This window comes from Spermophilus citellus (assembly GCF_964194105.1).
Source record: "Spermophilus citellus genome assembly, chromosome: 2".
NCBI classification, from domain to species: domain Eukaryota; kingdom Metazoa; phylum Chordata; class Mammalia; order Rodentia; family Sciuridae; genus Spermophilus; species Spermophilus citellus.
The window spans coordinates 240447286-240460513 of NC_138183.1; the positions used below are offsets into that span (position 1 = coordinate 240447286).

The window sequence follows — 13228 nt, forward strand, 5'->3', positions numbered from 1 at the left end:
TCTTGCAATTTTATGCCTTACCATGATAGAGAAAAATCAAATGTATATATAGCGTAACCTAAGAGTTCATTGACACACAGATAAAAAATTTATAAGAAATATTTTATTCAATGTCATATAGGGAACATTGGTACACTATAAAAGCATAAGGCATATCTCTGCTCCCCAAAGTACAGATTTTTTATTTTGTTACATTGTATGGTATGCGTTAGCATAAATGTTATTTGGTAATTGTATATAACATCAAAAATTAAAACAACCATACCCTTCATAATTAGATATTTCTAAATCTGAATTTGTCATTCATGCGAATATTTATTTATATATGTTTTATAACTATATAGCAAAATAAAAGAATTTCAGTGATAAATAACACACTTTTGATTGATTGATTTATTAGGTAGCCCTGCTTATATCAGTCAGACATTTTCTTGATTAACCTGTTTTAATCTGGTCTGATTGGGCAACTTGTCTCTCCTCTGCAGATCTGCACAGTGACTGGGTAACTCTTCTGAGTGTTTGTGATCCTCTTTGAATCACTGGAGTAGTAAGAGTGTTTTCTTCCAATGTCAATCACAAAGAGTTACTAAAACAAAAGCTAGCATGAGTCTCCTTCTGCCCTGTTTGCTGACACACTTATTAACGAATGGAAATCATAGTTGAGCCCAAAGTGAATGGTTGAGTCATTAATAGGATCAGTTGTATCTACCTATTATGAAATTGAAAGGTTATGTGGCATAGTATGTATGGAGAAAGACAAAAGAATTGTGCTCAATATTTCAATATATCTAAGTTATTGATAACTTTTCAATGGGAAAAATATCTTTCTGTGTTTCAGAAAAATATAGTTGTGCTAGGTCTATAAATGATTTCCATAAATCCATGAATCATTGATTTGGTGAAAATAAATGACTGTCTTAGTCACATGTTGATCATGGTTGATTTTCCATAGGAAAGTCAAAGTCTTGGAAGAATTTTTATATTACATGATTCCAATCTAACAGCAGCCTGTAAACTAGATTCTTGATGTCTCCTTAATTGTAAGCTTTTCATTTTCAAATTTAAAAAAAAATGAATTTTCTTTACTAAAGCTTTACTAGCAAACTACATAACCTAATCTACATATGCAATAAGCAATACATAGCATTTACAACATGTAAACAAACTATAGTATTATATAACTTATCTTTCATGTCTGTCAATCTGATGTCATACACAATTCATTAAATGTTCTATACAATATTGCACAATATTAAATAAAATCATTTTGAATACAGAGAAAAAATATATCTGTGGAGTGTGAACACAATAGAAAATGAACTGTTGGACATACCGCTTAAGTACTTATATTTAAAATCATAAATTTTTAAAAATACAGGTGATAATTATATGGTAAATTATAATTTAAGAACTCTATTAAGCCTTCTGACATGCTGGAGAAAATAAAACTCTGAATAAAAATACTTGGATAGTTACAAACTCCTTTATAATAAATTGTTTAATTTTGAAAATGCTGATATTTGATTCTACATGGATATTTGATTCTACAAATGTGACAGAAGAATTCTTCAAAAATTTCAAGGTTATCATTTAAACCTGCATATATATATTTTAAATAATGCAGAATGTGACTTTTCAAATATATGTGATTTCCTTGTGTGTTCTAAAAAGTAATGGTGTTGGGTTATTTGTTTCTGGGTATCAATTACTTATCTCAAATTCTCAGTGATCTGGATAGGTGCACGTTCTTGGTTTTGTTTCCACGGCCTATGACAAGAAAACGGGTGAAAATATTCACCAGACTAAAGAGTGAACACACAGAATTAGTGAATAATTGGATCCAGGGATAGCAGGGGTCAAGAGGCATCTCTCAACCTCCAAGGTTTTGGTGGTGTGTTTACCACAGTGTGAGGGAGATATAGAAGGGGTCAGGCAGCCAGGGAAAGATGGCAAGATGGCCAGTAAGGGGGCCAGGGGGCAGGATGAGAACAAAAAAGCCTGGAGAGGCTCTTCTTGATGGAAGTGCTCCTGGACACAGCAGGGATCCAATCAGACATACAAGTCTGTATTCCTGCTCCTAAGCCAGGGATCCAGTAGAAAAACTAAAACAGATGTGTGGACAGAGGGGATATCAATGAATAATAGTGAGGAGAATATAGACAGGAGAGGAGATAAGAAAATGAGAATATTCCAGAGAACATCAAAAGAAGGAACCAAAAACTATTTCATCAGATTCCTGACTTCTTTTTGGAGAAGTGTGTCAATATCACTTTTCCAATAAACCTTCTGCTCTGTGTCTTGCTCTGCAATGCTTAGCTGAGCAGGGTCAATGAATTCAACACCCCTAGATAGAAACAAGAGAACCACAGAGTCAAAGAAGAAACTAGCTGACCTGAAAAGACCTATGGCTTTGGCTGATTGATTTTAGGCTTCCTAGTAGTGACATACTATAGAAATCCTAATGACTTCTTTCTTGATATAGTTAAGCAGAAAATTTCTAGTTTGAGTGGAATAAAAACTGAATCCTCAAATGAGAAAGTCATGTTCCCTCAATCAACTTCCAGACCTGAGCCACTCTGAAGATCCAGATCCCTAAAATTGAGAAGTTGTATATGCTTGAGGTAGCAACCCTGAGCACTGCCTCAAATGTATATGACTCTGTCTCACACCCTTCTTCAAGATACCTGAAAGTATTTTTCTTTTTGTCTGTACCTTATTCGTTTCCCTGAATTCTGTATGTCACCTGGTAAACATCTTCATCTCAAGTTCTGTATCTATTGAACATAAACTGACATTCAGAGAGATAAATTGTTCCCCAAATATTAAAAAAAAAAAACACTTATATACAACAGAACTGATATATAAGGATATTAGAAAGAGAAGAATTATGGGTTCTGATTCCATAACCAAATAGATGAGGAAATTGAGAATATTGAAGAGAGAGAAATAAAAATTTTTGCAAGTGAAAAAAAAAAAAAAAAGCCTCTTCATTTTCTGTAGAAGTGCCCTTCCACTACCAGTGGATGATCTCTCCACACCTGTTTTAGGATTACTCCCACGCTGCCTAAGTCAATTATAAAGGCCTCTCCTGAGTGGTCCAGGCTCCCCTGTTTTGTAGCACCATGGCAGTTGGGAAGTCAACCATTTCACTGAGTGAAAGCCTTGACTATGGTGTCCAGGCTATCAGCAACCTGGATAATGGGATCAGTTGTCTAATATCCATCTGCCCTGTGATATTTTAAATGTGGCTAAGCCTTTGGGGCCACTTGGAGCTTGAGAAGAACTATGGGACTTAACCATGGAATTGTTGTAATCTGGAAAATACATATTTTACTAGGAAATTAAGAAATATAAAGCCACAACAGTAACAGGTAACAGTGCAGTGAGGGTAGGCATGTAAGCTTCAATAGTTTCTCAATATCTGTGTTTTTAAAAGACAGATCTCTTAGGTCAGAATCAAATTATTTTGGGATAAACTTATGATTTTAGCAGATTATTTTTCCCACTTTTTGTATTTTTTACATTGTTTTGTGTATGTGTGAGTGTGTAGCGGGAATTTTTTCCAGTTTTTTACTTTATTTATTTATTTTTAATTTTTATCGAGAAAGGGGGGTTACTGGTGATGCAACTCATAGCCACTCAACCACTGAGTCACATTCCTAACCCTATTTTGTATTTTTCATTTAGAGACAGGGTGTCACTGAGTTGCTTAGTGCCTTACTTTGCTGAGGCTGGCTTTGAACTAGGGATCCTCCTCCTCAGCCTTCAGGAACTGCTGGGATTACAGGCATGAGCCACCACGACCCATAGTTTTTACTTTACTTTTTGTTGGTATATTTTATTTATACACAGCAGTGGGATTTAAGACTTTTTTTAACAGTTTGTATTAGATATTTATTAATAAAATCCCATTTAACTTTTGGCTGTCAAAAGTGAACATCTGAAGTTATATTTAAAAAGATCATTGCCTTTTCCCTTTTAAATACAGATATAGGAATCTTTTTTTTTTTTTTTACGTTTTTAAAAATCTAACATTAATGCATTTTGTTTGATTATAATTTCCTGTGGACTCTTTAAGACCAACTCAGTTACCCCATGTTGTCCCAAAACTAAAACCCTCTCATTTTTAATATCAAGGTCAGCTGAAACTTCTCAGGAGTTACTTTAAAAACTTGTAAGAAAACGGTTGGTTCCTTCCATCTTTCTCTATCAATTCTAACATCTGCCAGATGCACCACAGTCTTGCTGAACACAGGTAAGTTAGCTTGGAAGCATTTTACACATTTTCCTTCTCAATGACCCTCCTCTTTACAGAATGTACAATGATTGGCCCTAAGTAACTTGAAAGACCCTATCTCAAATTTTTAAAAATAAATAAATAAATAAGAAGGTCTCTGGGTGTATTTTAGTGGTTAAATGCCCCTGAGTTGAATCCCAGTGCCAAAAACAAAAGCAAAAAAAAGTGATAATCTAGACATAGAAATACAACTACTACATGTTCTCTCTTACATGTGGAAACTGAATATGTATATTTTGTTCAGAAAAAAAAATTCTTAAAATGAAAAATGTTTCCTTAAGAATGAGATGGATGTCAGTGGAGGAGACACATGGGGATGAGGGTGGATGGAGGGTGTGTAATTTTTGTCAATGCATGATGTTGCATGTGTACAAATACCATAGTGGATCCCACTAATTTTTATAATTTGTGTTAATAAGAAGAATAAAGACTATAATATTCGACAGTGTGTCACAGCACAAAAGAGACATATTTACAATGGAAAAAAAATAACAAGCTCAAAAATAATACCTCTCAGATATCACCAAATCATTTTCCATAAAAGGGATAAGACCATTTAATGGGAAAGGGAGAATCTTCAATATATGATGCTAGAAACATTAGATTTTCTCATGTCAAACACTGAAGCTGGACCCTTATGTTATACCATACAAAAATCACCTCAAAATAGATCAAATATTTCCAAGTTAAAATCCTAAAAATATCAAAAGAGAACATAGTGAAGAAGCTTCAGGACATTCGATTAGAATATTATTTCTCAGATTAACACCAAATGCACATGTAACAGAAGAAAAATAGATTAATTGGTCTGCATCTAAATATTAGCTTTCTTTATAACAAAGGGTATAATCAATAAAATGAAGAGAAGCCATGGAATGGGTGGGAAAAATGTATGTTCAACACCACTATGCACAGGGAAAGGTAAATCAAAAGCATAAGAGAAATAGCATTTCAGGTGGCTACTGTTGAAAAGAAGAATTAGAGGGCTGGAGTTGTGGCTCAGTGGTAGAGCACTTGCCTAACAGATGTGGGGTACTGGGTTCGATCCTTAGTAACACATAGAGATAAATAAATAAAGATATTGTGTCCAACTACAACTAAATATATATTAAATGAAAAGAATTGGAAAGATGTGTAAAAATAGGAACATTTGTCCCTGTTCATAGGGATATGAGATGATTGACTCCTGAGAAAGATATTTCTCCTAAAAAAATAGTACTACTAGGTGATCCACCATTCCATTTTCATGTATAAACTCAAACTAATTGAACTCATGCCCTTTTGAGGCAAAATTTTCATGTACACTCATGTACATAGCAGACTTATTTGCAATAGCCAAAGCACATATGCAGTTCAAGTGATCTACAACAAATGAATGGATTAAAAATGTGATATATACATACTATGGAAAAATCCAGTATTAAAAGAATATTCCAGTACTTGCTAAAACATGGATAAGTTTGAGGACATTAATAAAAATTAGCCATTCACAAGAAGTCTAATGCTGTATGATTCCATTTATATGAAGAACCTTAATCAGTAAAATTTATAAAAAAGTCATTTTGAATTTTTCATGGGAGGTGTTTTATACTTCCTGATTTTGTTATTTATTCAATATTTACTTGGACACTCATGTATATTTATTTTATACTTTAGGCTATATTTCAATATTGTGTTACTTATTTCTAGCTTTGACAGTGGTGGGTTCTATCAGCTGACTCCAATTTCCTTGACACATATGCTCATTAATATATGTGCATTCTAGAATTCCCTACTTTCTGCCACTGCATAAAATTCAAGTGCCCATATTATTTGTGCTCCAGATATACAATCAGCCATTTCATCAAGAAACCCTGAGATTTCTATTGGAGAATGGTACTAAAAATAATACCAGGGCCCTAGACAATTATTGTTTCATGTTCTAAAACTCTTTAGAACATTTGCACCTCTTTTACAAGAAATCTAAGTCAAATTGTAGGTTAATTAATTATCATATTTTGTTCGTGTTTCTTAATTGGGAGGGATAGGACAATTTAGAGGACAGCCCTTCCCCAGTTTCCTGTGTTTAGCATCATTTGTGTATAAATACTCCTCCCAGGATGGCAAAGGAGAAGCCTTCATAGCCAGAATCCTGTGTGATCATAAATTTAAGGAAATGGGTGAATCTGGGCCTAACTTAGCTTGTCTTCTAAAATGTAGATGAAAACCAAAGCTTCAAATCCCATGTTCAAAGTGATCTTGGTTCAGACAGAATTAGAGAAGTATTTTTTTTTATTCTCCTTTGAATAAATGACTTCCAAATTGCCTTGGGAAGAAAAAAGGGCAACTGAACATAATTAACTTTTATAAGATTTAGCAAAGAAAGGAAGAATTGCACTTGGAAGTAATTTAGTTATATTTAGTAGTTGCAAGAAATTAGTTTTATCAATGCCACAGCTAGTATCTAGGGCACATGAGGCATTTATAGAACATAGAAATTTTAGGGACTTCTCTGAGAGCCCTATGATACAAGAAAAGAATATGGAAACAGGAAGCATGCACAGCAGTTGCTGATGGACATGGGCACTGCTCTGTGGGTAAGGAATATTGGTAGACAGGGAGATGAGAAGCAAAGGAAAACAGTGTCTATTAGTGTGTTCCAGGAAAATACTTCATGGTTCCCAGTGGTGATGATGTTGCCATGGATACCTTAGAATGAAAACAATCCTTCTCTTCCTGGCCATTGAACATAGCAGAGTATGGAACACTATTGCATTTTATCTATAAGAAATATAGATATGATGGACAGATAAAGTCTACTTTATGTTGCTTCATTCTAATGTACATCTCTCTTTTCTATCTATGACACTTTCACGTGTTAGTTTATCTGTTTGATATTTACTTTTGTTTGAGTGCATGTGGAAAATCTCAGGAAAGCAAACAAATCTATAGATAATGGCAATGTGGTGGTGTGTAAAGTGATTCACTCATTAATTTTATTTTATTTTTTAATTTTTTTAAATTTATTTGTTTGTTCTAGTTAGTTATACATGAGAGCAGAATGCATTTTGACACATTGTACACAAATGAAGCACAATTTTTCATTTCTTTGGTTGTACACAAAGTAATCACACCATACATGTCATCATACATATAACAAAGATAATGATGTCTGTCTCATTCTACCATCTTTCTACCCCCATGTACACTCCCTTCCCCTCCCTAAAAAAAAAAAAAAAAAAGAGCACTGGATTTCTATGATACCCCTGAAACCGACTCATCATGACAAATCAAGTCTCTGGATCATAATGCTGCCTGGGGAATACCACACTGCCTCCTTCCTACAGCAGAAGATAATTGTTAAGGCTAAGTTACATACCAGTGTGAAGAGACCTTCTCCTAAGGTAAGGGTTTTTGAAGCCTTATTTTTAATGGATCAAGAGTATAACACATTTTCGGATGAAAGTGGAGAATATGCTAAGTGAAATAAGCCAAACTCACAATGTCAAAGGTCAAATGTTTTCTCTCATATGCAGAAGCCAGAGTAAAATAAAGGGAAAGGGGAGGAAAGGATGGGATAACACAAAGAACCCATCAAATGTAAGTTAGTAAATGAGCAAAAAGTGTCAGAGTAGAGGAAAGAGAATGGGATAGGGGAGAGAGTCAGGGAGAGAAAAGAGGAAGGGAACAAGGGGGATTATGAAATGAAATTGATTTTCATGTATGTATGAGTATTTTGTAATGAACCCAACTACTATGTATGCCCTATTTTTAAAAAAGCCCTAATAAAAAAAATATGACACATTTTCATATGTTACTATAATGAGTACTTCATAACAGCAGGTCTTCCTCTAAGTTCTAATGCCAAGAATACAATCTCCTTTCCTATTCAGAGATGATGAACATGTTGCTGTTTTTGGTATCCTTCTAGTAAGATATATGTTATGTAACATATAATCACCTGCAGTAAACAACAGTGTTACAACCCAAAGCACACATATCTGATTTCTTCTTCTCCTCCTCCTCCTCCTCCTCCTCCTCCTCCTCCTCCTCCTCCTCCTCCTCCTCCTCCTCCTCCTCTTCTTCTTCTTCTTCTTCTTCTTCTTCTTCTTCTTCTTCTTCTTCATCATCATATCAGAAGTTTATTTTGTGGTTGTATTACAATCCTTCATTTAAATGCATATATGAAACTGTGGATGTGTTTTGATACTTAAACTTTGGAGTTTCATCCTATGCTGTCTTTGTGGTCCAACTATAGGGATAACTTTTTTAGTGATTCTCTCATAAGAAAAGCTTGCTTATGTGGAAAAAGTCAATCTCCTTCTCCAGCACTGCTCTGATTTCTTAAATTTTAATTTGGAATGTATTTTAAGGCCTGTTTGTGTGTGTGTGTGTGTTTGTGTGTGTGTGTAATTTTTCAATGTTTGCATAAAAATTGCATTCCTTATCCACTCAATCTCACTGAGGCTGATATGGGCACTAAATTACTACCTATCTTTCACCTCCAGGGAAAGGGCTATTAGGAAGTTCTTTGTTACCATGAGTGGCTATATAGTTCTATAAGAAATATCTTTTAGTATTTGTTGTTAATACTGTTATTTATGAGGGTTGAGAATTACCCCCTGAGAGATTGTGCCCATATAAATCTCTACCAAGAATATTGAGAATTAGCAGTTTTCTACATCTTTGTCATTAACTATTTATTTAAAGACATTCAATAAAAATCACTGTTTTCATTTGAGAGCTGAAAAGATATCTATTTGAAATTTTAATTTGAATGTAATTGTGAATAAAAACCAAGCTCGTTGTGATTCTTTCTAATAAGGAACAGGGTGTCTATTAAAATTGGTAATTTGCCAAATCTGTGTTTGTTCCTTTTTTTTTAAGTTGACCTGTGAAATCCATTTAAATTTGGAGCAAGTATGCTTTCTTCTGGCAAGAGATATTTAAATATATTTTATGCACTTCAGAGTTAACTTTTGATTTTGTAGAACACACATGACAAGTTTCATGGACACATTTGTACCATATTTGGTATAGTCAAAATAAATGAATTGCCATTTTATTTCTCTTTTCTTCCTTGAAGTCAGCAAATGGAACACCTGATAATATTAATGGTAGTTCTATTGAAAGTTGTAGCTCTGAATTGGAGAATTCATTGTTAACATTTGCAAAAATCCTTATGTTTATCATAAAGTTGAAATTTGAAAAAATATTCTGATTCATATATGTTCTTATCTTTTTTTACTTTATTTTGATGTGTCTCCTGGGGTTTTAAGGAAACATTTTCAAGGATTCAGAAAAATAAAGAATAAGAATTTGAGTTTGGAAAACATAATATTATAAAAAGTACATAATTTAATGATAGATGCTGGATTTGGACATAAGAAAGACTAGAATGTTTTAAGCAGTATAATAAAATGTGATTGATTTAGTTAAACACAAGATTAAACTAAGTCTTTTGATAGACCAGAGCAACTGTCTTATTTATTCATAAAATTTTATTTAGTGTTTCTATTGTTTTCCTTTGTTTTTCTTTCAGGAAGGCAATCTCAAATGTTTAGAAAGTCATTTTTAAATGTTCAGAATATTTATTAAATAAATATATTAAACTGCATTAATAGGTGCAGGAAAGGTGAAAGCATACTGAGGTAGATTCATTATCTCTGTTTCTACCTCTCTCAGTGTGTGTGTGTGTGTGTGTGTGTGTGTGTGTGTGTGTGTGTGTGAATGCTTAAATTTTAAAAGATGCAATTTCAAATGTTTAAACAATCATTATTTGAATGTTCAACATATTCAACATGCTTATTCTATAACTATTATTTAAATGGGACTACCAGGTTCAAATAATGTGAACGTCTATTGAGGTAAATCAAGCTTAAGCATTCTTTAGATTTGCAATGCATCATCCTAGTATTGATAGTTCCTTGCTGAAGCCTAATGAAACACATTCAGTTTGGAAAGTTACTACCCATGCCAAATCCCATAATGTTTAATTTGCTTGATGAAACATTTGCTTTTTCATTATATTTTCTATGTCTCATTTAATCATTGTCATATCCAATCTGGTAAATGCATGAAATTGTTTCTAGAGATTCTATATTATCCAGAAAAGCAAAATACCTGAAATGAAAAATGATTGGCGCCTATTGGAGGTTCTAATGGAAAACACCCATTGTAGTTTCATGACTGAGAATATATATTTAACTTCAAAATTTAGTACTTTTTTATGTTTTTTTTTCCTTTGCAGATTATTTCCAATTTGTGAAGTCCTCACATCAACTGAAACCATGTGGCAAAATAGTAACATAACTGAGTTCATATTGCTAGGATTGACACAGGATCCTCTCAGGCAGAAAATGGTGTTTTTAATCATTTTAATTTTCTACATGGGAACTGTAGTGGGGAATACACTTGTTATTGTGACCATTAAATCCAGCAGGACACTTGAAAGCCCCATGTATTAATTCTTATTTTATCTGTCCTTTGCTGATTCCTGCTATTCAACATCCACAGCCCCTAGACTCATTGTGGATGCTCTCTCTGCAAAGAAAGTCATATCCTACAATGAGTGCATGACACAAATCTTCGCACTACACTTATTTGGCTGCATGGAGATCCTAGTCATCATCCTCATGGCTGCTGATCGCTATGTGGCCATCTAACCCAAGGATCATGAGGAGGCAGGTCTGTCTCATCTTGATTGTCCTTGCCTGGATAGGGTCCTTTATGCATTCTATTGCTCAGATTATCCTGGCCTTGAGATTGCCCTTCTGTGGACCCAACTTGATTGACCATTACTGCTGTGATCTGCAGCCCTTGTTTAAACTTGCCTGCACGGGACACTTATTTGTCGAATCTGCTGTTGGTGACTAACAATGGGGCAATTTGCTTAGTCAGTTTAACAATTTTAATGATCTCATACATTGTCATCCTTCGTTCGTGGAGAAACCACAGTGCAGAAGGGAGGAAAAAAGCACTGTCAACTTGCACATCTCACATAATTGAGGTTGTCTTGTTCTTTGTTCCCTGTATATTCATATATACATGACCCCCAACCACGTTCCCCATGGACAAGATGGTGACAAAGTTTTATACCATTGGCATACCCTTCCTCAACCCACTCATCTACACACTGAGGAATGCAGAGGTGAAAAACGCCATGAGAAATCTGTGGCATGTTAAAACTACATCAGAAAACAGGGGATGAGTTGAAGTCCAATCTCATATTTATACATGTTTAGGATATGAGTGATTCTGTACAAATATTAAATATGATTACTTCTGATGATTGTGAGAGTCATATGTATTTTCATATAAGTTTGTGGGTTCTTAATATGTTTTAGATGAAAAGCAATATGGAGGGGCTGGAGATGTGGCTCAAGCGGTAGCGCGCTCGCCTGGCATGCGTGCGGCCCGGTTCGAGCCTCAGCACCACATACAAACAAAGATGTTGTGTCTGCCAAGAACTAAAAAATAAATATTAAAAAGAAAAGCAATATGGATTTCATGGTATCTTTTTTGTTTGTTTGTTTTTCATACAGAGATGTTGTGGAAACTAAGTCAGGTAGTTATAGAAAATATTCTCTCCCTGCAGATTCTCTTCCTTTCCAGCCACTGTGGTTCTAGGGCCTGGCTACTTCTATACATTCTAAATTCATGAGCCTGCTTTCCTTAGAGTTTTCTGTGATTTGACCTCTGACTGTTAATGTCCCTGACATCTTTATTCTGACTCTTTCTCTGAGAGTTCCATTCTGGTACTTGTGAGCATGACCTACAAGTCACATCAATATTCACTCTTATCTGATGAGAAAACATTTAGATCATAAGAGCAGTTAAAAATTGTCACTAGACATAAATAAATTTCAGACAGTTCATTGATATCTTTTCTTTCTTCTATAAGGCATTCCCAGTAGGTAGCAAGTGTCTTCTTGAACCCTCACAGACCAAGGAATTAGCTCATGGTATCAAAAGTGCCCACGTCATTTATGACTGGATTTTCTTTGGAAAGTTTTATATTTTCAAGTAAGAGGCTCTTTTTATATTCTAAACTATATATAGTTATTCTAAACTATGTATTTCTTTTACCTTTGTTAAACTAACCAAAACATTATTTGTTAGATTTTTTTAAAGCCACTACATAAAGCCTGGAGATATTAAGTTTGTTTTACAAAATTAGTGTTCACCATTGGTAGTAAAACCCTCTAAATCAAAGGTAAATACAAGTAGAACAGGGGGTATTGTGAAAGCTAAATACAAAATCAGAAGTACAGAGATGCAACATGTTTTCTCAGACTGAAGAGCAGAAAGGTAGAAACTGACATGAACCCCAAAGTGATATGACCTATTTTCTTTGAAGTGAATGATGTTGATGAAATTACCATGGACATTCAGAAATACAGCACTTGTGTCTAGAATATGGGCTCAGGGAGAACCCTCTACTGTTGTGCAAAGCTCCATTATCCTTGTAATTATATGTCCCTTTTGCTTTATTTGTCCTTTTTTATGTCTTGTGTTGTGCTGCACAGCTTCACAAATTAAAATTTCCATTGGAATTTTCATGCTCAAAGTGGGGAAGAAGATGGGTGAACAGTTGTACCTTAGAGATATAGGCCCTGCATTATACCCTTAAATTTAAATATTCATTGATTTTAGTGCAGGGAATTTTCACATTTTTAGCAACTGTTACCAAATTATATGCCTTATGATTTGTTTATTTTCATATTAGCTATTTAAAATTCATTGTGTTTCAACAATTGTTATATGTTACAGAATTTTCAATTACACCTTTCACATGTTCTGATCCTATCATACTTTTCTACTTACCATGAACTTTCTTTGCTTTGTCTGCCACTATAGCCAAAATGAATTCATTATTATTTCCTGTTTTTTTTTTGTCTCAGTTATCACACTCCTCAGTTTATGACCAAAAGACTTTAAATCAGCATACAA

At 34.2% G+C, this 13228-nt stretch overlaps 1 pseudogene across 1 annotated transcript; it reads left to right on the forward strand.

Moving 5' to 3' along the window:
• The first annotated feature begins 10566 nt into the window (after positions 1-10566).
• Positions 10567-11486, forward strand: LOC308639346 (olfactory receptor 4C11-like; annotated as a pseudogene). Its single transcript has one exon. The product of its transcript is annotated as an olfactory receptor 4C11-like (transcript).
• The last annotated feature ends 1742 nt before the right edge of the window (positions 11487-13228 follow it).